The 27,322-nt window shown below is 41.1% G+C and overlaps 1 protein-coding gene across 4 annotated transcripts in view; it reads left to right on the forward strand.

The window, feature by feature from the left end:
- Positions 1 to 27,322, forward strand: part of FYB1 (FYN binding protein 1) — a 166,259-nt gene that overhangs the window by 35,424 nt on the left and 103,513 nt on the right. The window contains exon 1 of one of the 4 annotated variants that reach the window (XM_003732356.6): positions 14,754 to 14,874. The exons of the other annotated variants lie outside the window; for them this stretch is intronic. The gene's annotated coding sequence lies outside the window, so the exon portion shown is untranslated. Of the gene's footprint in view, positions 1 to 14,753; positions 14,875 to 27,322 lie in introns of those variants that run through there. 4 annotated transcript variants of the gene reach the window in all.

Below are 27,322 nucleotides of genomic sequence, written 5' to 3' on the forward strand. Positions count from 1 at the left end.
CTCACTAAAAGTTTTGTTTTAGAAAATATATTTTTCATAAAAGTTTTATATTAATATGTACTGATTTATTGTTATTTTAAATGCATTAATAAGTAAATTAAAGTTTTCTCACTTATTACCAATGTTAACAAAAGCACTTTGGTATCTGCTGATCATTTTTAAGCATTCCGTGGGCTTGAAACCAAAGAGTTGAGAACCACTGCTCTAGAAAATGGTGACTACAAATATAAAACAACTGGACTCCTAGGCAATGATCAACTGAAGAAAGAATAAAGCAAACAGAACCCTGTTTCTAAGCTGCCCAGGAGACTGCTAAGGATGCTCACCAGGGTTCTTCATCCAGTCAGCTAATTACCCACAGCTTTTTGGAGGCTACATTAAGTCTTACTTCCTTCTCATAAATCAAACCATTTATTTTCCAGGCCAAATTATTTGCTACCTCTTTCTAGTTGCATAAAAACTTTTAAAAATAAAATGTTTATACTAAAATGTCGCACTTACAATGGCCTTAAATGAGGATTTAATTTCAATTTGAGAGGTTGGCGGGGTCTGTTGGCAGCCTGAATACCATTTCTGAGACGTGCTGCACATCTGTGGGTTCTTGTAAACAGAATGGCTAGACTGGCACCCAGAGCCACCCTGACTCGTCTTCCTGGTAGCTTATTCATTTCTTTAGCTTCATGTGACTTACATTTCTAGGTAATATGGGCTACTGATGCCAGAAAAGTTTATTTTAAATCTTCTTTTTTTGTACCAACATGAAACGTTCATTTTGATCAAAGCTGACTACTGAAGGAGATTGGTATGCATGTGTGTATGTGTGTGTGTGTGTGCATGCTCTGGAACAAATATCTTTCAGCCACTCTTATCTTCGGCTCAGAGAAAGTTCATCATTGTTCATTGTTCTACACTGACCTATTTCTCAAGAGCTCAGAGCTAAGACAAACAGTTTGATGATATACTATTCTTACGCATCCCTGCAGCTTCTCTTCTGTCTTAAACATGCTTGCAGTCACTTATTTTTAAGTCCCATCACTATGTAAAAATGCATTATTACTTCAGTGAGTCAGCCCTACCTAGATGCCCCTTCAAAGGCATTATCCACAAGGCTGATGTGGGCACTGCAGTCTAATGACTAAAACCCAACTGGACAGGGTGCAGCTGAGAATTGCTGACTCCATGGGAACTTAGACTTCTCTATCTCAGTTCTCCCCTCTGAGAAAGAGAAATAGCTCTCTGTACCTCTGTTCACCTCCCAGCCACATAAAATTTTGAGAAATAATTAGCATCTGAGCACCTCCTTTTTAGCACTCTTTCTCCCATTGTTTACACTAATCTCCTGGTCTGTCAGCCCACAAAATCCTACCTATTCTTCAAGTAGCATTTCAGGAGCCCTCCAATGTAATAATTTCTCATGACTGGGCTATTTATTTGATACTTTAAATATACTACCCTGTAATCATCATTGTAGTATGAATTTTCCAGAAATAGCCTCGGGTTTCTTGAGAGATTTTTTTCTTATTCAGCTTTGAGCACAGCACCTAACAGAAAGCTTTTTAACCCAGAAGGTACTCGGTACATTTAGGGAGAAAAGATTGGCTAACCATTTATTTTGTGCTTGCCATGTGCCAAGCACTGTGCCAGGTGCTTTTGAATATATTCCCTAATTTAATTCACGGACTTGAGGCTAGAAATGGGGACATGACTTGTCCAAAGTAACATAGAAATCCCAGGGCAACAGCAGCTGAAGCTGGCGGCTCGAGCTCTTTTGCTCCGAGCTAAGTACTTTTTTCTATTCCATCAAACTGCCTCCCTGAATAAATACATCTTGATGAATAGTTCTTTCTCCTCATTATCTTTATTTCTTCCTCCGTGTTCTAATCAATATTAAGATTATGATAGAACACTTTAGTATAGTTTCCTTTTCAAGTGAAAAGATGTTTGCACAAGATTTTGCTCCATTTTTGTTATGGTTGGCCTGGGACCATCAGCCATTCCATTCACTCTACTAATATTATATGGAGATGTATGCGTATGTGTGTGATGTGTGTTTATACATGTATGAACACATACATATATGTGTATGTGTGCACACATACACATGCACATACATCTACATATGTTAGTATACACATGTATGCTCTACAAATATTAGTATACACACATACGCTGTACAAATTACCATAAATTTAGTGGCTTAAAGCAACACAATTTATTGTCTAATCGTTCTGGAGGTCAGAAGTCTGAAATGAGTCTCTGAGGTGTGAGAAGAGCTGTGCTTCTTCTGGAGGTTCCGAGGAGGTTCCAGTTCTTTGCCTCTTCCGGCTTCCAGAGGCTGCCTGCATTCCTCGGCTCATGGCCTTATTCCATCTTGAAAGCCAACAACAGTTGATCAGGTCTTTCTCAGCTGCATCACTCTGACACTGGCCCTCCTGCCATCTGCTTCCACATATAGGGTGCTCCCAAAATAATCCAGAGTAATCTTCTCATTTTAAGATTTTTAATTGCTTTCCTGCAAATTCCCCTTTGCCCTATAAAGTAGCATATTTGCAGTTCCTGGGATATGGAGGTGGACATCTTTCGGGAGGTGGGGACATTATTTTGCCTGCCTCACATTAGGATGAGTTTAGTTATGTTGGAAGCAGTATAAAGTAGTTCAGACATCCCTGATCTTGATTGCCGATTAGAATCATCTGTGAGCTCTGACGAATACAGATGCCCAGGAACCTCGCCCAAGTATTTGATTTAATTGAATCACATGGGCCTGGCCATCAGCATTTGATAAAATTACCCCCCGGGGTTATTCTATTGTGAAGCCTTGTGAAGCCAGCTTTTAGAATCATTAGGTGTATTTAACAAATTGGATCTGGGCCATTATACAGACTTAGGTTTCAGGGTCTCTTCTGCCTTTTAGGCAACTCACTTGACCTCTCTAAACCTGAGTGCCCTTCTCTATAAAATGGGCATAATAATCACCTTGGCAATATTATGAGGATTAAACTAGACAATCTATAGAAATTCTGTGCACCTTGCCTGGAATACGTTAATCCCACAATAAAGGTAGCTAGTAATTATTATGTAACCCTCACACAGCTGGTCAAATCATATCCCTAAGTTAAGGCCGACATACATGTCGAAAGTGAATATCCAAGGACATACCCCCAACTCATCCGCCTTGGTCAGACAGAGTTTCAAGTAATTCCACAACCAGATACAGTTCACTTGAGTTACTAGTTTCCACTGTCATTTTATTCAAGTCTGGACAATGGCTGATTTCCCCTCAGGTTAATGAGTGTATATAATAAATTAGCTTAGCGTTTTGTGCAAGCAGCTTGTCTGTGTTTCTCTACCCAGGGAATGGTAGATATCCATCCCAGCCCAACAGGCTCAGAATCCTACTGTGTTTTACATGGATACCTTAGTAAGGGAAGTCAGGCAGGCCCCTATCTTCTAGGAGACTCATCCACTGTTCACTGGGTCCTGAGTCCCAGGCTCCTTCTCACAGCCCCAGTCCCACTCTGGTCAATAAGGCAAGACATTCAATCAGGACAGACGCCACTCCTAGGATCACAGGCATACTCTTCACACAGACACATGAGATCTTCTGCTACCATACGACAAAGCCTTGTTACTATCTCATTTTACTTTCACGTATTGCAAATAAATTATAGTGGACAAAAGAACCATCCTAATTTTGTAGTGAGAGAAAGCTGTATTTAGGTAAAAATCCCAAAGGGCCATCAACTGTTAACACTCTAATTGTGTTTCAAAATTTACTAGCTTCCAGAACCAAAACAGAGGGAAGATCACATCATAAGTCAGAGATCTTGCTTTATTAGCTTTCATAGTAAGAAAAAAAAAAAAGGAAGGGAAGTTTATATGAGAAAGATCTTGTACTTTTTTGGCTTGATTTTCTTTTGCTAACCTCTTTAACCACTGGGGAATTTTGGGGAAATATAGTATCAAAAAATGTTGATCTTGGTGATTTAAAATTAAAATCTGTGGGCCAGCCACTGCTCCTGGCCCACAATTTTAATTTTAAATCACCACCCACTTTGGGAGGCTGAGCGGGCAGATCACAAGGTCCGGAGTTCAAGACCAGCCTGGCCAATATGGTAAAGTCTGGCTCTACTAATAAATTAACTGGGCATGGTGGCAGGCACCTGAAGTCCCACCTGCTCAGGAGGCTGAGGCAGGAGAATCACTTGAACCCAGGAGGCAGAAGTTGCAGTGAGCCGAGATTGCACCATTGCACTCTAGCCTGGGCAAGAAGAGTGAGATTCCATCACATAAAAAATAAATAAATAAATAATAAAATCTGTGATTCCTAATATTCAACAGTATTCAAGAAAACTCGAGGCTTATGATTTTACTTCTACTTCCTTCAGTTCTGGAAAGAAACTGACAGCACATTACTGCAGGTGAGAACTTTTCCAAAGTTGGTATGTCCGTGGTACAAAATATCTGTAGATATCATTGTCCCTTGAGGGGTAGACATGTTTTGATTTGTTTGTTTTGAGAAATTTTACAAATAGAGAAAACAGAATAGATAAGAAACAACAATGTCTTCATCACCAAGAATTGGCCAAGATTTTGTTCATCTTTGCTTTGGCAAAGAGACTTTGTCATAAAGTCTTTCTAATATGAAAAGAATAAACAATATATATCAAGTTGAAATTCAGTCATCATTCTTCCTCAGGCCTATTTCTCACCATTGCTTCCTAAAGACAGTCTCTGCCATGATTTCACTGTGTTTCCTTAGAGGTTACTCCTTTATCTACCAACCAAATGTAGTTCTATTCATCCTGATTTGTATGGCCAGGTCCCCAAATGCCAGAAGGTGAAAATAATATTATTGCTCTGATTAAAAGTTATCCTTTGCTGCTGGGTGCAGTGGCTCATGCCTGTAATCCTAGCACTTTGGGAGGCCAAGGTGGGTGGATCACCTGAGGTCAGGAGTTCAAGACCAGCCTGGCCATCATGGTGAAACTCCATCTTTAAAAAAAAAGTTATACTTTGCTTCTGAGTCTTTCACCTCTTATTCCAATCTGATGATTGATCTTACAGAGATGCACTGGGCTTTGTATGTGTGTCAAGAATGGAAACGGCTTATGTGGTGTTTCTAAGACTTCTCTTCCCTAGTTCCCAGTTGGCCCTCTCAAGGTGAAAGGTCCTCCCAAGTGAAAAACATTTTAGGTCAATCTTATGGGATTCAAGAAAAACAATTCTACAAAGAGAACCAGGAGGAGAATTTCAAAGGCTCATGACTCGATGAGACCTGATGAAGGAACGTCTTACATGTGCTATTAAGGAGTTGAATTTTTTCTATCATGGATTGCAAATCAAATGCCTACTGGAGTCAGGCAGGTGACCTCGGTGAGGGAAGCCATTGTAGCAAACTACGGAGGCTTTTCAGAGCTCCAGCAAATTGTTGCATCAGAGAATCAGACTTTTCTTGAAAAGCTAGAAGTCTATATGGTTACATGAAATCACTCAGTGTTTCCATTTTTAAAAATTAAAACCTATAGAAAAGCTTAAACAATAATACAGCTCACATCTATATCCCCTTCACCTAAATTTATCCCAAATTGTTAATGTTTTGCCACACTGTGTGTGTGTATAAATTATTTTCTAAGTCATCTGAATATAAGTTGTGCAAATGACAATTCATTCTTACATATCTTAGCATCACCTATGAATGAGGACATTCTCTAGTTTAACCATAATACTATTGTCATCCTGTATGAAGACTAATAATCTTATACCATTTAATTGCCCATATTGAAATTTCTCCAGTTGTGCCAAAATTATATTACCAACTTTTTTAATTCAAACCAGAATCCAACCAAGAGTTATGTATTAAACTTGATTTTTATATCTTTTTGGTATCTTTTAATTTAGACAAATTTCTCCATCATTTTACATTTTCCCAAACTATTTTTAATTGATTTATATGAATGTATGGGCATGTGCATATGAATTTATGTGAACGTATGTGTGTATGTACACACAGAGATGTAACAAAAACAGGTGTGAAGACCAGTTTTATGCTGTGAGTTGTATTATCTACACCCAGATGTAGTCTATCAAAAGTTCCAATATAGTAGTCAAAAATAGTGTAGTCAATATAGCTTTTGCCTCAGTACATATTAGTATGTTTTCTTGTCAGGCATGGGAAGATAAGAGATAAAGAATCCCTTCTTTCATTGACATTTATTGAGGCCCTGAGCACCTGATGCTGTACTAAACTCTAAAAATGACAGATGAAAGTCACTTGAAGGAGGGACCAGTTACAAATGCAGTTTACCAGTTGCAACCCTAAACCTACAAAATCTGGAATCTGCACTTTAAGAATCTCCTATGGTTATTCTTATGAACACTAAAGTTTGAGAACTACTATTCTAAAGACACACGGGAAAATTAAGAAGTGGACTCTACCCCTGACAAGATCTAGTACAACCAAGACGTCAAATGCTATCATACGATGCAATGCATACTTTGAGAGGGTAAGGGGAGGCTTTGGTGGAGGAGGTGAAATTCGAGCTGGGTTTGAAAAAGCGTGGATTAGCAAAGGGTAAGACCACAGGGAAGAAGACATGGAGTGAAAGAAGTAGACGCAATGCCACAGGCGAGTGAAGAGGTGGTAAGGTCTGATGAAGGAAACCCTTGTATGTACTCTTACAGACTGATTTTTTTTTCTAAAAGTTTGCAGAGCTAGTGAAAGGCTTAAGCAAACATTGTCCAGTTGATCATAGGAAGATCATGTTGATAGTGCTGCAAAGAAAGGATTAGAGGCAGAACAATTCCGTAAGAAGCCATTGCAGTTAGAGAGGCAGGAAGCGGTGAAGGCAGTGCACTGAGACAGGAGGGAAAAGGCTGGGTTCTAACAGCTGGAAGACCGGAGCAACAGGACATGCTGATTAGACATGTGAGTCAGAGAAAGGAGTCTAAAGCTGATCCTCAGCTCACATTTCAGCCTTGTGTAGATGGTGCCTGCTGGACATTCATTATACATAAGGGACATTTTCACCTGAATGTCCAACAGGTTCCCTCTACACAAGACTGAAATGTGGCTACAAAAGGTGGCTACATCAGGGATATTTTCACCTCAATGTCTAACATTCAGGAGAGCAATAAAGAGAGACTCAGAATTGTGCACCAGGGGCCCATGAGAGGCCTGCAGCCGGGATAAAATGCTGTGGCGAAACAGGCCTTAGATCAGACTGTGGGCTTGGTACACACTTGCATGCTGAACAAAGGAACTTGTTAACACTATTAAAAAAGTGGAACCAGCCAGTGGTGAGCACTGTAGTTTTGTTGAAAGATCCCTGTATGCTTTGCCTACTTCTAGTGCCATGATTTTCTCCTTCCACTCTTTTTATCAGTTGCCTCCAAAATAAAGTGAATACCTCAGGAGGAGGGTTCAAGACAGCTGATTGGGCATGAAGAGAAATTGTTAGAAATCTTATATTTTTAAAATCCCCTCTTTTATTTTCTATTTTTGTTTGTATTTTATAATTGTTAAGTATATTCATGATGTAATATGTGTGTGCTGTTCAAAGAAAAATTTTGGACAAGATAACTTTAACAGGTTATCTGAATAAAAAATACTTTATGAATTGGGCAGCATCAGAACTACAAGAGGTTCAGAAATCTCCACCCCAGCATCATGGGCAGTGAGTTTTCAGGTGAGCTAAGAAAAAAGCCAAAAATACTATATTTGAACTGGTTAGTGTGAAAAGACTAGTTAGACATTAGTTGGCAGTATCTGATTGGCAAAATCTTGACTTAGAAGTTAGTTGGCCATTCTAATCAGTAGAGTTTATTGTTTACATTGGGCTTTGGTTTGCTAACATAAAAACCTAAAGCTGTGACGCCTTCCCAGCCTAATGGTATCTCAATTAAAATATTTTCACACACACACATACACACATCACATTTAATGCATACATATAATATATATGGGTTTATTAATAAATATTCACATTTTTGCAGTGCATGCTCAAATATATTTTACTGATAGCTATACAAAACCAAAAATCTTCAGTGACCACTTTTCTGCATGGCAGAAAATCAGGAAGAGACTCAAGGATGCGAAGTGGGGAAGCAGATACAGTTCTCATCCCACCGCTTCTCAAACATTGCTGACATCTTTTATAAGGTTTTGTCCACGAATAACACCCCATGTAGCAAAAACCTCTGGAAGGTATTCAAGTTCCTTATAACTTTTCCTAATGTGAATGCATTTCTAGAATTTTAGAAGTGTGGAGGTGGAAAAATATCTGATATTAACCAAGTAGTTTCCTATTTGGAAGAAAGCAGGAAGAATGAGCAGGTTTGAGAAAAGAGGTTGAGGTTGGAGGGATTTAGGATAAAGGAAAGTAGAGAAAAGTCACTTTTTGGGCTGGGTGTGGTGGTTTATGCCTGTAATCCCAGCACTTTGGGAAGCTGAGACTGGCAGATCATTTGAGATCAGGATTTCAAGACCAGCCTGACCAACATGAAGAAACCCTGTCTCTTCTAAAAATATAAAATTAGCCGGTAATGGTGGTGCATGCTTGTAATCCCAGCTACTCAGGAGAGGCAAGAGAATTGCTTGAACTCAGAAGGTGGAGGTTGCGGTGAGCTGAGATCGCACCACTGCACTCCAGTCTGGACAATGGAGTGAACCAAAAAAAAAAAAGAGGAAGAAAGAGAGAGAGAGAAAGAAGAAGGAAAAAGAAAGAAGAAAGAAGGAAAGAAAAAAGAAAGAAGGAAGAAAGTAAGAAGGAAAGAAGAAAGAAAGAAAAAGAAAGAAAAGAAAGAAAGAAAGAGAAAGAGAGAGCGAGAGAGAGAGAAAGAAAGGCCAGTTTTTACACATTAAATAGAAGCCAGTCCGGCAGCTTGCCGATTGTAATGTTTCTCTGATATTTGTGCATGAGTGTTGAGTTGAGTAAGGGAAAGTAAGTGTTAAAGTCAAAGAAAATAAACAGAACCGATTTCTTTTCTTCTCTCCTGCACAATCCATTCTTTTTTTTTTTTTTTTTTTTTTTTTTGAGACGGGGTTTCGCTCATGTTACCCAGGCTGGAGTGCGGCATGATCTCGGCTCACCGCAACCTCCGCCTCCTGGGTTCAGGCAATTCTCCTGCCTCAACCTCCTGAGTAGCTGGGACTACAGGCACGCCCCACCGTGCCCAGCTAATTTTTGTATTTTTAGTAGAGACGGGGTTTCAGCATGTTGACCGGGATGGTCTCGATCTCTTGACCTCGTGATCCACCCGCCTCGGCCTCCCAAAGTACTGGGATTACAGGCTTGAGCCACCGCACCCGGTCATACAATCCATTCTTATACTAATGTGTTTGGGCACTGAGTGATTTCTGACAACAAACAATGAGCTCACCTAGAGGAATACACACCTTCAATCAGGATGTGATTGGCTTAAAGACAGAGCTCTTGACAACCCAACATATATTGGCAGGGCAACCACAAGCTTCCAAAAGGCGTGGACTCATTGGAGCTTCATCTGCTGCTCATTAGTCTGGAGCAGTGGGGAAGCCTGGGAAGCCACTCCCTTGGTGAGCTAGAAGAAGGTGGCAGCCCTCTCCCATCCATCTTCACAGGACAGTCAATCCCTGTAGTAAGGGAAACCCTCAGGACTGTGCTAAGGCTGGTTGGAGGACAAATCATTTCACTTTAAAATATATTCATGGTTTATTTTCTGAGTAAGTCACTGGAGGACTTTTTTTTTTTTTTTTTTTTTTTGGATGATGTCTGGCTCTGTCTCCAGGCTGCAGTGCAGTGGTGCGATCTTTGCTCAATGCAACCTCTGCCTCTTGGGTTCAAGCGATTCTCGTCTTAGCATCCCGAGTAGCTAAGACTACAGGCGCACACCACCACATCCAGTTAATTTTTGTATTTTTAGCAGAGACGGGGTTTCACCATGTTGGCAAGGATGGTCTCGATCACTTGACCTCATGATCTACCTGCCTCGGCCTTTCAAAGTGCTGGGATTACAGGCGTGAGCCATCACACCCGGCCCACTGGAGGCTTTTACGTGGCACAGCAGAGCTGGTTCGGCCACCAGAACCAGATCATCACCTTTCCTTGAAGGATGGCTGGAATGGCCATCGGCTCTGTGCTATTTACTCCTTTGAGAATATTAACTCTATCATTTTTTTAATTGTAGAAAATATGAAAATATAATTGCTAATAAGTACAACAATAAGTATAATATTTAATTTAGAGGACAGAGAAGCAAGCATATTGACAAATGATAGGCATGAACAGCCTGACGCCTCAAAGTCGTCATTATACTGAGCAGTCTGCACAGGGTAGGGTTTCTCAACCTGGAGAAGAGGGGAGTGTGGGATGAGATAGGGACAGTAGGAAATTTGGGCGGGGTTATAAGACAGATATTCTTATATCGGAAATGGATATTTGGTATTTGGAGTAGTGAGTTGACAACAACTTCTCCATCTCTACCACACCCACCTGCAACTCTAGCTCTCTTACCTAGGGTTTTATTTCCCTGTGTTGCACAATAGAGCTGCACAGGATAGGGAAGTGGCAGCCTCGTTTTCATGTCCACAAAGAATGAGCTATTCATTGAGACATTCGTCATTTGCTTAGAATTACTCTTGCATGGGGCAGTTGAAGCTCTAAACGTTTAATAAAATATCCAGAAGCACTGAGGTGTTAGCTATGATTCTGTAGCAGATGTAAAACCAAAAACTTTATTTAAGAAGGCTTTGAATGTTTCTTTTTTTTAATTACTCAGGTTTCCCTGTAATTTATGAAGGCCTTTAGTGAATAGCCACAAAAATAATGAAAACTTCATATTCAAATAATAACTTAATATTACATTATTGGTTTCCTTTAGAAACATAATACAAGTGATTCTTTCCAACTTTACCTTCTGTTAACACCATCTCAAGAAGAATTATATGTAAAGGAAAATATGCTCCTCATATTTTTATATTTTCCTCTAAATGAAAGGGAAAATACTAGTACTATACAGTGTCTTAAATGTCTTTAAGACATTTAAGAAAATGTCTTAATTTTCTTAAGTTCAGAAAATTGGTTGCATGAGCCAAAGCATGCATGAAACAGGTTTGCATTGAAAGCAATGCTTTTGCTTTTTATTTTTTAAATTAAATTTAATTTAATTTTAAATTCCAGGGTACATGTGCAGGATGTGCAGGTTTGTTACATAGGTAAAGGTGTGCTATGGTGGTTTGCTGCACTTACCAACACATCACCTGGGTCCTCAGCCCGGCATGCATTAGCTAGTGTTCCTGATGCTCTCCTTCAAACTGTCCCCCCCGGGACAGGCCCCAGTGCATGTTGTGCTCCTCCCTCTTTTATTGATTATAAAACATGTAACACAGAGAGACAAGGGGAGAATCAAACATAATTATCAGCAGCATCATCTTGTTGTAATCAAATAGTATTATCGCACAAATTTTCCTTTGTGAGTCAAGATTTTATTAAAATAGAAAAAAGTATTTATTATTATGTATTAAGAAATGCTCAAAATTAAGATAAATTTGAGCAAGTATCTATACTTCCGCCTATTTCGGAAATATACCATCATGTTACTAAACTCATCACATAGCATTTTAGTTGTTTTTATTAAATCTTCAAACTTTTCAGACACTAAGCATAGATACCATTCACATTAATCAAAACTTTCAATTTTTTAAAACTTTCTAAATGTGTACATTTCTTTTCTGCCTTTTTGGAAAACAAACTTTTATAAAGGTATATACTTTTAGTATACACAGGCTGAGAGATATAAATGTCTCGGCTCACCTTTCCTTCCCTAGGACACATGCATTGAAAAAACAGCAGCAGCCCCACAAACCAGAAAGCTGCCCTTGGCCTCTAATAAGTTAATTTATTCAATGCCTCTAAAGTGCCTTCTGTGTGCCAGACAATGTACTAGAAGCTAGAAATCCAGGGCAAATAAGCCTCAGTTGCTACCAACCCTTAAGGAACTCATGCTCTAGTCAGAAAAACAGACATGTCTCCAACAATTTAAAGAGAATACAAGAGGCCAGAGCTTGGAAGGCCTTAACCAGTCTTGTGGGACAAAGTTCAAAAGGAGATAATATCTACACTGGGCTTTGGAGCATGAGCAGGAATTAGCCAGGTGAAAAAGGAGAGGTGGGCAGTACATTCCACGAAGGTAGGGCATGTGGATTGCTTTGGGTGTTTTGTTTTATTTTGTTTTGGCCATCTGAGAGAGGTTGGCAGAAGGGAGAAGAAAAAAAGTAATCCCAAATTCCAGTTAGGCTTCCTTCATGGCCCGAAATCGACCCACCCCTGTTAGGTAAGGTCTTCCTCATATCTTCTGCCCTGACAAAGTAAGACTTGCATATTCCTGGGTATTTCCAGAGATCTTTATTCATACTTGGAGCTTAACACTCATCACAGGTTATACAGTGTCTATCTCTACAGTGGTTGTAATACATGACAGCGTGTCATGGATGGTTATACAGTGTCTATCTCTACAGTGGTTGTAATACATGACAGCGTGTCATGGTTGGTTATACAGTGTCTATCTCTACAGCGGTTGTAATACATGACAGTGTGTCATGGATGGTTATACAGTGTCTATCTCTACAGTGGTTGTAATACATGACAGCGTGTCATGGATGGTTATACAGTGTCTATCTCTACAGCGGTTATAATACATGACAGCGTGTCATGGTTGGTTATACAGTGTCTATCTCTACAGCGGTTGTAATACATGACAGCGTGTCATGGTTGGTTATACAGTGTCTATCTCTACAGCGGTTATAATACATGACAGCGTGTCATGGATGGTTATACAGTGTCTATCTCTACAGTGGTTATAATACATGTTTGGCTGCAGCAAAGGAGACGCAACATAACGCTGATTTTTAAAAGTTAAATGTCTTTCCTCCTGTTCCCTATTTCTAACCATCTAGCAAAATCCAGCGACGATGGGGTTGTCTCCTCTGTCGGGGCCAGGTCCTTCTATCTTCTAACTCTGATTCTTCCTAGAGTATTACCTCAGTCATCACAGACCAGAAGAGCTCAGGTCCCTGCAGCATCCAAGCCAGCAGGGCGGGGAAAGCATGATAGGGCCCTCCTCTAGGGCACCACCAAGAAGCTACATAGACCCCTTTTCCAGAGATCGCATTGACTAAAACTTAACCATATGGCCAAATCTAATGGCAGGAGGGACTAGAAAATGTCTTTTTATGTGTAGCTGTGGGCCAGGTAAAAAGCCAGAGATCTCTTAGGATAGAGTAAGTGTCTGAAACTTTTGGCAAACTTTTTCTGCAAAGGACTAGATAGTAAATATTTCAGGTCGTTTACAGTCTCAGCCACGTCATCATCATTGTTAGCGTCATTGTCTTCTTTTGCTTCTTCTCCCTTTTCTTACAATTCTTAAAAAATGTAAATTCTTAGCTTGAGGTCTGTAGAAGACATGCCACAGGCCAGATTTGGCATGTGGGCCATAGTTCGCTGACCCCACTACTCTGTAAGAAGGGAAAATCATACTAGGAGTAAAGTGACCATCTCTGGCATAATGTCTGTAAGATCACAAGCCACTAAGAGGAAAATCCTTGTCTTCTCCATCTTGCGAGTCTTGGCCAGTGCTTGACCCACCCAGTGTTTGATGTTTATGAATGAATGAGTAGAAGGAAGGTAGGGGAGGTAAATTTCACAACCACAATTTGTTAAAATCTCATTTAGTTCCAATGGTAGCCTCTGTTTTGAGGGTTTTCTTTCCTTTTCCTTTTCTTTCCTTTCTTTTTCTTTCTTTTTCCCCTCCCTTCCTCCCTCACTCCCTCTCTCTCTCTTTCTTCCTTCTTTTCTTTCTTTTTCTTTCTTCCCTCCTTCCCTCCCTTCCTTGCTTCCTTCCCTCCTTCTTTCCTTTTCCTTCCTTGAAACAGGTTTTTGCTCTGTTACTCACGCTGGGGTGCAATGGTGGTGCAATCACAGCTCACTGAAGCCTTGAATTCCTGTGCTCAAGCAATCCTCCCACCTCAGCCTCCCAAGTGTCTGAAGCTACAGGCATGCACCATCACACTTGGCTAATTTTTGTATTTTTGTAGAGGCAGGGTCTCACCATGCTGTCAGGGCTGGTCTCAAACTCCTGGTATCAAGCAATCCTCCTGCCTCACCTTTCCAAAGTACTGAGATTACAGGCATAACCTACTATGCTCAGCCCCAGTGGTAGTCTTTTAACATGGATTATCGTCTAAATACTCCATTTCTTCCAGCCCAAAGAATAGTCTAACAGAGAGCTGACAGAGTGAGTCTAGTGAACTTTCCAGCACATGCATGACCACCCTTCAACTGAAAAAGTGGGGGGTCAAGCACCCCACTTTACCTCCTGAGCTCAGGTGCAGTTAGGTTCCAAATATTCCACATGTTCCAGTGGACCTTTCTAATTGTAAGCGTCACACCTTGGCCTCCACTGCAGATGACACCCGTGGGTGTGTGGGAAGATTATGGGACCAAAGAACTTAGAGCTTCTTCCTCTTGAGTAAACATGGTGGCAGGCAGGAGAACCTTGTTTTGGTTTTACCCTTTTAAATATCACATGCTTGGTGGGAATGTCAGCAGAAGTATCCAGGCTGAACAGACACTTTTAAGTTCCCCTTTCCCCTCCTTCTTACTCAATATCCTGAGGACATAATAGAAGTTTTCTTGTCTAAGTTCTGCTGGTTGGGGGAGGGAGGTGTGGCTCAACCACTGCTCTGCACAAACCCCTGCCGGGCATCAGAAAGCCCTGCAGTTCTTGAGTTCTACATGCAGAGCAGATGCAACAGCCAAAAGTGAGTGGGGCCCAGGCGCTGGCCCAGGAAGATCTACTAAAGCAGGCCATCCTCCCACCTTATTCTGCAGGAGTCAGGTAACAGCTATACTAAATGTGTAAATTCTTCTTTCAAATAAATGTGTAAATTTTTATAGAAGGAAAAAAGCACCACTTCCAGATTCTGGCAGCACAGACTGTGCTAGTTGAATAACTGAAGGAAACGCATGTTCTGTTGGAAAATAGGAAAAGAAATGAGCATGAGACACTAAAACTCAGCCTCATTGTAGCCAAAAGGATGATAAGCAGATAAAAATGTGGCCGGGAATGTGTCTGTCACTTGCTCTTTCGTAACTGGATAAGGCCTCTAGAGTGTTCTTGTTGCAATCTCTGGTGCCACTAGTGTTAAGTAACGTTTTGCAGTGAAACCAGAAACAAGGTTCTATTACCAGCAGAGCTGGGCACAGATGATTTATTTCATCCTGGTTCCTGACAAACATGTGTCCATCCTTTTGATGAGAAAGAGTAACTTTCAGTTGCCTCCAAACCTTGAGATCTGGCAGGAGGCGAGGATTCATGTGAGATTTCCACAGACTAAAGAAAGGGACTATACCGCCATCAATTATATATTCTCAGAAGGAATACTGGCAAACTGGATAAATGATGACAAACAGCTGCAGATCAGCCAAGGAGGCCTTTCAAAGCAACAAGTAACTCCAAATTTTCATCGGAGCCTTTGACCCTTTTGTATACATTGCTGATTCTTCTGAAAAATTCACAAGGCCTTTTCCCTTCCTTTTAACTAGATTTTCAGTGAAGCAGTTAAAAGGAAATGGGCCTCTGACTCTGCCTTCTATTAGCTGTGTGACTTTGGGAGAGCCACTTAACCTCTCTGTGTCTCAGTTTTCTTATCTAAAAATGGGGATAATAATATAACTTATCTCATGGAGTTGTTGAGGGGATAAAACTATATACACTTTTTGAATACTCATGTAAAACAATAGATTATTAATATTCACCACTTTCAATATTTTGGCATTAAATACAAATAATTCTGTGTGGAAAACAGACGGTTTTATCACCAGAAGAGCGAAGTTGTGGCTGTGCTTTTCTGCCCATGCTATGAAAATGCCAGAGGAGGTTTTAGGTAGAGCAAAATATTCCCATACAAGGTGAGGCACACTCACTTCAAATAGTCCAATGCCTTAAGAAATTAATCATAAGGCTGAGGCAGGAGAATTGCCTGAACCCAGGAGGCGGAGGTTGCAGTGAGCCGAGATCGCGTCCAGCCTGGGTAACAACAGCGAAACTGAGTCTCAAAAAAAAAAAAGAAGAAGCTTAGAAAAGAAATTAATCATAAATGATAGGCGAGGAGGAGGAGGATATGGTTGCTCTTTCCAATAAAACCACGTTTTATGATGTGCTCTTAAAGGTGATCGTGGATATCAAAGGAGTTACGGTGCACGTAAGGCACGCCATGAAAAGTTGGCCATCTGTTTCAAAAAGGAAAGGCGAAAAAGGATTTCATTTCCCTTGAGAAATTATTCTAAAGGTTGGAATCCACACTGCCTGATTATCGTGTCCATCATTTGCTTACTACCTACCATTGGGTTTCAAAATCCCCCCAGCTTCTGCTGGAGTCCAGAGGCTTGGAAGCTGTGGCAGCTGATTTCTGGGGCAATGCTGCATCTTGGAAGTTACGGCTGCTTCACAGAGCAATCACACTGACATCTAGTGGTCCGAAGAGTAAGTGCAGGCGGTGGCTTTGAAGCTTTTACCGGCCTCAATGTGCTTTAAAAATCACATTTTCCACCATTTATATAATACGTTAGCAAGAGAGAGAGAGGTCAGGGATGTAGAAATGGTATTTCGTTTTTCTGAGGTGTTACTAGAGGCTGCTTCTAAGGGAACATTTCTAAGAACAAGAGTGAACCATGGCTCCCTGGCAGGTTTAGGCTGTGATTCCAGAGGTTGAGGTTAAGACTGGCTCCAGAATCAAGATCCTGAGCTTGAAGGTGGTCTCTGCCATGCACCAGCTGGGCGAGTTCCTGAATGGTTCCATGACTCAGTTTCTTTATCTGTCAAATGCATATAACAGTAACGTCTCCATAGATCGGTTATAAAGTGATGACACCATCATCACCTAACACAGCACCTGGCACGGAAGGCAATCTGGGTTACCCTCTGTTCTTGTTGTGACTGTTTTTTAAGAATAAGCTGCTGTAGAAGCTGGTACCCCACAGGTCAAGCAACACAGCGCAGTGGAAAGCTCAGAGGATGAGCAAGGGAGAGACCCAGATGTCAACCCAGCTGTATGACCTTAGACAGACCCCTTACCCGGTTTCTTTTCTGTAAAATGAAGGACTTTTGTTGGCTGATGTTTATTGTTTTTTTTAATTTAAATTTCTCAATCCTTGCGATTCTAAACCTTTTACAGGCTTCCAATTGAAATTGTTCTATTTTTAAGACCCATTGGTGTCTCCTTTCTTTTTACCAAAGCCCAGGGCCAAACATGTCCCAGGTATTAATTATATGGTTGCTGACTGATAAGAAGTGATTGTTAGAGTGGTCTCTATTGGCCACTAGGAATAAACCAAGAATATCTTTGGGCAGGAACGAAAATCCAGTGGGAAGCTCTGGACATCAAGGAATATTTCCCCATCAGCTAGTCTGGGATTTCTCTGATAAATTTGGAAAGCTCAGTGTTTGTCTTATTTTCCTACCTCTGCTAACCAGCCTCTTTAAACAGACCAGAAACCAGGAAAACCATTTAGCTCTGTAAATTCAACACATACTTCACTAGTCATGTGGCTGCAGCCTGTGCCATGTGAGTTGGTCAGAGCAGTAAAGACTTTGGTTCTAAGTGCAGGTAAAATGCCACCAAAGCTCACCTGCTGCCTGTGACTAATCCCCCATTCAGTCTTTCCAAGCCAGGGATGATCCCAGCTGAGATGTCACCTCTGATACGGCAACAAAAGGTGGTGCAGCAAAAACTAATCATGGAACAATTTTTCTTTCCTTCTTCCTAAACTTCATCCACATAGACCCTTGGACATTTGTAGAAATCCAGCACAAACACAAGGAGGGGAACGACACACACTGGGGCCTGCTGGGAGGCGGGCGGAGGGAGAGCATCATGATAAATAGCTAATGCATGCGGAGCTTAGTACCTACGTGATGGGTTAAGAAGTGCGGCAAACCGCCATGGCACGCATTTACCTGTGTAACAAACCTGCACATGTATCCCAGACAGAACTTAAAATGTAAAAACAAACAAAAGAGTGAACAACGGAGGGAGCTGCAGGAAGAATTTTAGCTATATGCATACCACTATTTTTATATCAGAGATTTCTAATATATGTGAATATAAATATACACAATATTAAAAACTGTATTACACACACATGATAATTTGGGAGCTTTGTAAGAGTGTGTATTATTTTCCTGTGGCTTCTATAGCAAAGTACCACAAACTAGGCAGCTTACAGCAACAGAAATTTCTTCTCCCTCAGTTTTGGAGGCCAGGGGTCCAAAAATCAAGGTGTCGGCAGAACCCTGCTCCTGTGAAGGCTCTAGGGGAGGATTCATTCCTGGCCTCTTCCAGTTTTGGTTGGCTCTAGGGATTCCGTGACTTGTGGCTGTATCACTAAAACCTCTACCTCTCTTGTGAAATGGCCCTTCTGTCTTCTGCTGTCTTCTCTTCTTCTGTATCTTGCAGGGACACTTGTCATTGGAGGTAGTGCTACCTAGATAACCCAGAATGATTCCATGGCATGATCCTTAATTACACCTACAAAGACCCTTTTTCCAGATAAGATTACATTCACAGGTTCTGATACATGGGCGTGTCTTTTTGGCATATACATGGGCATAATTTATGGACAAGCAACCAACATCTGCACTCTAATCCTGCTCACTCGTGCTAAATCAGGATACCCCTCTAAAAGGCACCCCAGTCCTTGCCACTGAATTTCTGCCACTCTTCTGGTAGTAATTGATCAATAAAGATGTGAGGATCAGAATAAGACAGATCCACGATCCCACTGGTTTTTAATAATGTGTGCCTCTGAATACACTACAGAATGCCACACTTTTCTCCTTGCACCCCTGGCTGGCTGGGCTGGCGAGTGCCCCTAGAGATCCCTGAGAGGAGCACAGCAGGATGGGTTGGGCCACACAGCAAGCAATGCTTTAAAAAAAAGTCCCCCAGGGTCATCCAACCACACAATGCGCTTCTCGTCATTTCTCCAATGTCATCGCAAGGAAAACCACTCAAAATACTTTTATTTACCCTATCAGTCAAAAAAAAAAACCTAGACAGTGAGAATTGTGCTTATATTTCTCAAATGGATTTTTTATGTTTTATTCATATTAGATGTTTGACATTGATCCACTGTTACATTTAATTTAAATTTATAATTCTTCAAACACTGTTTTTTAACATTCTTACTGAATTGTTTATTGTGGCAAAATATATATAATGTAAAATGTGCCCTTACATGCATTATAAGGGTAAAATGTGGCATTACATACATTCACATTGTTGTGCAAACATTGCCACTATCGATTTCAGGAACTTTTTCATCTTCCCCAACTGTAACTCTATGTCCATTAAACTCTAATTGCATATTCTCTCCTCCTCCCAGCCCCCGGCAACCACCATTCTATTTTCTGTGTTTATGAATTTGACTACTCTAGGTACCCCATATAAGTGAAATCACACAATATTGTTTTTTGGTGTTTTAAATTTTTTTTTTGTTTTCGACACAAGAGTCTTGCTCTGTTGTGCAGGCTGGAGTGGAGTGGCACAATCTCAGCTCACTGCAACCTCCGCCTCCCAGGTTCAGGTGATTCTCCTGCCTCAGCCTGCCAGGTAACCTGGGATTACAGGCACGCACCACCACATGGGGTTAATTTTTGTATTTTTAGTAGAGACGGGGTTTCATCATGTTGACCAGGCAGGTCTCGAACTCCTGATCACAAGTGATCCACCTGCCTCGATCTCCCAAAGTGCTGGGAGTACAGGCAGAAGCCATGGCACCTGGCCAATACTTGTTGTTTTGTGACTGGCTTATTTCATTTAGTGTAATATCTTCAAGCTTTCTCCATGTTATAGCACATGTCAGAATTTCCTTCCTCTTTAAGACTGAATAACATTCCATTGTATTACAAACCTCATTTTGTTTATCCATCTATCCATCAACAGACACTTGGTTGCTTTCACCTTTCGGTATTATAAATTATGCTACTATAAACATGGACCTGCACATATCTGCTCAAGGCCCTGCTTTCAGTTCTTTTGGGTATATACTTGGAAGTGGAATTGTTGGATCAAACGGTAATTCTATGCTTAATGTTTTGAAGAACCACCATACTGTTTTCTATAGCAGCTGTATTATTTTATATTCCCACCAGCAGTGCACCAGCGTTCGATTCCCCCAAATCTTGTCCAACATTTGTTATTTTCTGCTTTCATTGTCTTTCTTATGTAGTTACTAGAGTTTAAGTTTTCACACTCGAAACTTTGTTTTTGTTTTCCTTTAAACTCTATTCTTATTTCTTATTCTAATCCAAAATGTTTTCCAACTAACTAGCAATTGACCTCCTGCCCAAGAATCCCTCGTCACTGCAAGAGATGTGACAACGTTTGTTGTACTTATGTTGTGATCCTGGCAGATCTAAGATGAACAAGGAGACAGAGCAAGACATAGGGTTTCTAGGGCTCAAGGCCCAAACAGCCTGATTGACTTTGCAACATTGTGGGAAATCTCAAAAGGGGAAACAGCCAAGAGAAGACAAAGAATTCAGTTTGAAGTCTATTCTCTGTGTGTGTGTTGGTATGCGGGTGGGGTATTTAGGTAGATGACTATATTAGGGCTTTTTAAGCCCAACCCTGGTTCCAAACAGCTACCTCTAGAGTTGGTTACACGAACCATCCAACCGGTAGTGTAGAGTCTCAGGACACCATTCTGGTTCATTCATTGTCTGCCTGAGATGGTGCTAATTGTTCATTTGGCTGCAGCTTCAAACTTATTCCCAGAGGGTGGTTGAAGAGGGGTATAAATAGATGCTACAGGAGAAAGAAGTTATAATTTGGGAAGTTCCATGGCAAAAATCAGATTGATAAGAGTGCATTTATATATAATAACTTTTGTCTGAATAAAAAAGTGAAAGAAATGTTAACATCTTTGGTTAGTTCAAAGAACAACAAAAAAATGAAACACACCAAACCCCTTTCCTGTGTCGTGCTTTTCTAAATACTTAATGGTTTTCAAAAGAATGAAAGTTCCACAAAGAGAGTAATTTATTATTTCTAGATAGATTTTTCTTTTAGTTAAAATTTTAAACCCAAATGAAATACTACCTCACATTCATTTACATGGCTTTCAATTCTTTTGGGTATATACCTGGAAGTGGAATTGTTGGGATCCACCTCCTGGGATCAGGCAGTTCTCCTGCCTCAGCCTCCCGAGTAGCTGGGATTACAGGCACGCACCACCATGCCCAGCTAATTTTTTGTATTTTCAGTAGAGACGGGGTTTCACCATGTGGACCAGGATGGTCTCGATCTCTTGACCTCGTGATCCACCCGCCTCGGCCTCCTAAAGTGCTAGGATTACAGGCGTGAGCCACCGCACCCAGACTGGATCATATGGTAATTCTACGCTTAATTTTTTGAAGAACCACCATACTGTTTTCTACAGCAGCTGTATTACTTTACATTCCCGCCAGCAGTGCACCAGGGTTCAATTTCTCCAAATCTGGTCCAACATTTTCTATTTTCTGCTTTTTAAAAAAATTATAGCTATGTAAATGGTTGGGAAGTTATATTTTTCTAAAAACCATTCAGTATTTAGGAAAGCACAACACAGGAAAGGGTTTTGGTGTGTTTCATTTTTTTGTGGTTGTTCTTTGAACTAACCAAAGATGTTAACACTTCTTTCACTTTTATATGCAGACAAAAGTTATTATATATAAACGCACTCTTATCAATCTGATTTTTGCCATGGAACTTCCCAAATTATAACTTCTTTCTCCTGTAGCATCTATTTATACCCCTCTTCAACCACCCTCTGGGAATAAGTTTGAAGCTGCAGCCAAATGAACAATTAGCACCATCTCAGGCAGACAATGAATGAACCAGAATGGTGTCCTGAGACTCTACACTACCAGTTGGATGGTTCATGTAACCAACTCTAGAGGTAGCTGTTTGGAACCAGGGTTGGGCTTAAAAAGCCCTAATATAGTCATCTACCTAAACACCCCACCCGCATACCAACACACACACAGAGAATAGACTTCAAACTGAATTCTTTGTCTTCTCTTGGCTGTTTCCCCTTTTGAGATTTCCCACAATGTTGCAAAGTCAGTCAGGCTGTTTGGGCCTTGAGCCCTAGAAACCCTATGTCTTGCTCTGCCTCCTTGCTCATCTTAGATCTGCCAGGATCACAACATAAGTACAACAAACGTTGTCACATCTCTTGCAGTGACGAGGGATTCTTGGGCAGGAGGTCAATTGCTAGAGTTAGTTGAAAGCATTTTGTATTAGAATAAGAAACTGTCAAAGTTTTGAATGTGAGAACTTAAACTCTAACTAGTAACTACATGAGAAAGACAATGAAAGTCATGGTTCCTATGGCATATAGGGTGAGCACAGAATTTAGAATCAGACCCTAGCTTAGGTGACTCAGTTAATGCTTATATAGTAACAACACTAAGAACTAACCAGGCTTTGGAAGGATCAAATGAGATAAGTGAAATTTCATTTTAACATGTGATTATTAGTTTAATAATGAAATTAGGCATAGGTATAAACTATTAAACTCTAGAATTTTTTTAATAATTATATGAGTATACGTAGAGTTTGGGTTTTTTTTGGCAGGGGGTGTGTAAAGGTGATTTGTTAGCCAAGAAAAGTGATTTTAGTAAAGCACAGATGTTAATCTAGATCATGGCAAAATGCCACACACTAGATTTAGCACACAGGCGAGGAGTCTCTGGAACACTCAGAAGAAAATGAATGAATTAATGATTGAATGGACAACTGATAGCCCAGAGCAGCTTTGGAAAGAGAAGCATGCCTGGGAAAAGAGAGTGGCTGGGTGCTAAGGGCAGAATGAACACATGGAAGACTTGAAATTGAAAATATCATAATTTTAACAAGAGAAAGTACAACCCAAAGTGAAGAGTGCCATGACGACCAAGGTGAGAGAAGATGCTCATCTCATGGCAGAGTCTTGTAACTGCAGTTATCAGAAAAAGTGAGTTAAGAGGTATGAGGTGCTTATATTATTTAATCTTGACTACTAAATACTGAATGCATTTTTTTCAAAGCTCAAAAGGAGAAGAAATGGAAATGGGACAACAGGGAGGGTTAGAGTGGAGGGAGGATATTCACCCTGTCATAGTCTGTAGAGTGAGGTTTCAAAATATTATCCATTTCTCTCTGTGGAATCTTCCATAGCCTTCCATTTCTTTTTGTTTGTGTGTGTGCATGTTTTTTTTGTTTTTGTTTTTTTGAGACGGAGTTTTGTTCTTGTTACCCAGGCTGGAGTGCAATGGCGCAATCTCGGCTCACCACAACCTCCGCCTCCTGGGTTCAGGCAATTCTCCTGCCTCAGCCTCCTGAGTAGCTGGGATTACAGGCACATGCCACCATGCCCAGCTAATTTTTTGTATTTTTAGTAGAGATGGGGTTTCACGATGTTGACCAGGATGGTCTCGATCTCTTGACCTCGTGACCCACCTGCCTCGGCCTCCCAAAGTTCTGGGATTACAGGCTTGAGCCACTGCGCCCGGCCTGAATCTTCCAAAGCCTTCCATTTCTAATGTATAGCTTTGACTTTCCTCAAATCAAACTCTGGATTTGTAGTGACTAGAAACTGCTACCTTTTTTTTTTTTTTTTTTGAGACAAGGCTATGCTGTGACCCAAGCTAGAGTACAGTGGTGCATTTGTGGCTCACTGCAGCCTTGACTTCATGGGATCAAGCAATCCTCCCACCTCAGCCTCCAGAGTAGCTAGGACTGCAGGCATGCACCACTGTGCCTGGCTAATATTGCATATTCTTTTGTAGAAATGAGGCCTTGCTTTGTTGGCTGGCCTCAAACTCCTGGCCTCAAGCAATCCTCCTGCCTCAGCCTCCCCAAGTGCTGAAATTATAGGCCTGAGCCACCCACTATGCCCAGCTGCTGCCACCTGTCTGGGTTAGCTCATTGAGTTCTTCCTCTTCTTAGCAGTTTTCACACAGATCTTTTCACATGCTGGGAAGGAAGTCTCTAGAAAACCCCACAGATAGCCTCATCCCTTCACCCCCACTTCACTCCATGTAGACAATAAGCTTTCAGTTTCTAACTTCACGTTGAGTGTAGAAAAGAAATGTACTGCCCAGGAGCATGTGTCTCTGTGTCTCTGTGTCTCTGTGTGTCTGTGTGTCTGCGTTTGTTGGGAGTGACACAAAGGCTGACAAAGAAAACGGAAGTATAACATTTCTATTTTTCCCTTGTCAAACAGTATCTTCCCCAGACATCAAAGGTTTTTATTTCAGATTTCAAATGTCCTTAGCAAAATAAAGTTTTTGTTAGTGTATACATGAAAATAGAATAATCATAAGAAATAGTAGTTGAAATTTAGGTCTGTTTGAGGTTGGAGGAACAGAAAAAAATGAAAGAACTTACATTGTATTATGAAGTGTACATTAGCTATTATCCTAAGAACGAAATAAGCCACTAATAAGAATCTATGAAAATATTTTTCAATTATCTACAAGTTCATTCGTCAAAATGTAAACTCCTGAAACACTATTTTTTTTTTTTTGAGATGGAGTCTTTCTCTGTCGCCCAGGCTGGAGTGCAATGGGGCAATCTCGGTTCACTGCAACCTCCACCTCCTGGGTTCAAGCAATTCTCCTGCCTCAGCCTCCTGAGTAGCTGGGATTACAGGCACCCACCACTGCACCTGGCTAATTTTTTTTGTATTTTTAGTAGAGGCGGGGTTTCACCATCTTGGCCAGGCTGGTCTCAAACTCCTGACCTCGTGATTCACCTGACTCGGCTCCCAAAGTTCTGGGATTATAGGCAAGAGCCACCGCGCCCAGCCCTGAAACATTATTTTCTAATTTGGTATTTGCAGTTCATGCAGCTGAGTGAATTATCCTAAACAACTGTAGTTAAATTTGCCATAAAAATTATAAAATAGAATAAGAAAAATAAGTGGTTTTAGGACCATTTGTCATTCTATACTATCTCCATACATCTCACTCTATATTCTCTACATCCTATTGCCATTCCATCCTCATCAAGAGCTCAAGAATGTATAGTAAGACAGACCTCAGAAACACGTAGAAAGTCATATATATATTTATGTGTATGTATTTACATTACAGACAGAGTCTCGCTATGTTGCTCAGACTGAACTCAAACCCTGGACTCAAGCATCCTCCCACCATCTTGCCTGGCTAGAAAGTTGTATTTAACTTCCTCATCCATTTATGCTTAAGCCCTCAGAGGCCATGGCAAAGTCAAAACTATTTGTACAGGAGTTATTTTGTAGGATAACCAGGAAGAGACGATTGAAGGTCCAAATTTGTAGAATGATGGTGACTGTCAAGTTCCTGGTTCTAAAATCAGGGGTACATAAAAATCCAACTGATGCTCATGCCTTATACAGAATATACGGCACCAGCATTTGGGAGGTGGGCCATCACCATCAAAGCTTTACTACTTGCTAAGCTATCTTGCTTCCTCTACTCAAATTCACTCTAGAGGAGAGAACACGGTAGAAACAAGAGAAGGACCCAGATCATCAGTGCTCGGAATAACACCAGACCAGGAGATGCTGCACAGTGACAATTGCAGAGGTTTTCTGCCAAGGTCCGAGGGGACCTGGTGGGGCACACACACCACACAGAAAGGCCCCATTTAATTCAGGTTTTTTCTTCCACATGACACCTTACAAGTCAAGGCCATAGCAGACAGGGCATCGCTGGCTGTCGGGGTTGTGGCAGTTCCATCTCCACCTTCACAAGTTACAGAAAAACATACAGGGGTTGTCACAATCAGGGCTACCACCGCTGCTTCCGCCACCAGGTCCTCCTACCCATGCCCTCACTCAGAGCCTGCAGCAGTGGGCTCCTGCCCCAAGCACTTAATTTGCGGCGAGAGTCAAGTTCCCACATCCTGTTGAAGAGGGGCCTGGTGCTCTCTCCAGCCTCAGAGGCTCAGCCGATTGGAATCCACCACAGCCCATTTGCAATGAAATAGATATTTTATTGTTGACTGCAGGTCAACAAAGGAGCTAAGAAAATAATTTCCTCCACTCCCATCTGGATGACCAATCAAAGTAAAATTTAAGGAAATTCAGTCCATCAGCCATTATGTTCAATGCATATTATGGAAAGAGATGTGCCAGGATCAGGGGTGTGTTTGTTTGTGTGCCAGGAAGGGAACTGCTGTTGAGGAGGGAAAATAAAACCAGGTCCCTGCTTTTACATCTCCTTGGGGAAACAGAGAACACACATGTAAAATATAATTCATTAAGGATCTAAATAGGCCAGGTGCGGTGGCTCACATCTGTAATCCCAGCACTTTGGGTAGCCGAGGTGGGTAGATCACCTGAGTTCCAGAGTTCAATACCAGGCTGGTCAACATGGTGAGACCCTGTCTCTACTAAAAATACAAAAATTAGCCAGGCATGGTAGTGCGAGCCTGTAGTCCCAGCTACCTGAAGTCTAAGGCACGAGAATCGCTTGATCCCAGGAAGCAAAGGTTGCAGTGAGCCAAGATCACGCCACTGCACTCCAGCCTGGGTGGTAGAGGGAGGCTCCATCTCAAAAAACAAAAAAAACAAAAAAAAAACAGAAACTAAGAACCTAAATATTTGAACTATGTTAATGGAGGCTAAAAGATCAATACGGTTCTATTATCTATAGTGGAATTTGCTATCTACCATGCTTGTGAAGGCTCTCATCAGAAGTACTGTATTTTCAGCCAGCTACTATTAACTCTAAAGTTGGAGTAGTTTTTAAATGTCATTTCTAATAGTAAAGAGTTTTATGAAAGTTTATTTTCAGCTTAAAACCATTCCCTTTTTCAGGTTTACTGGGTAGAAGAGATCAAGTCTCTTTAAAGAGAAAAGACGTGTGTGTGTGTGTGTGTGTGTGTGTGCACGCAAGCATGCATGCACGCATGCATTCATTCTGTGTGTGTTGTGTGTGATGAGAAGGGGTGGAGGGCTTGGTCATGGTGGACATATGTGTTATTGTCTTTAATCTAGGCAATGCAAACCAGTAATGCTGAATCCTATTGCTCTATAAAAATCTGAATTGCTTGAATCTGTTAAAAATTTTTGTCAGTGTGCTTCCTGCCTCAAGGATGGTAAGTTTCTCCAGCTTAGAGGAACTTCTGTTCTATCTCCTCAGTCTTTCTGTTATGCCTTCTGGTCAGCTCTTGGCAGAGCAGGTCCTAAGTTGGAGCAACAAAAGGTATCACCCCTGCAGAAGCTGGGCCTCCTAACCAGAGCACCATCTTCACCCGCCCTGGCTACAGTCT

The sequence above is a fragment of the Callithrix jacchus genome, chromosome 2 (assembly GCF_049354715.1).
Source record: "Callithrix jacchus isolate 240 chromosome 2, calJac240_pri, whole genome shotgun sequence".
In the NCBI taxonomy this organism is placed as follows: domain Eukaryota; kingdom Metazoa; phylum Chordata; class Mammalia; order Primates; family Cebidae; genus Callithrix; species Callithrix jacchus.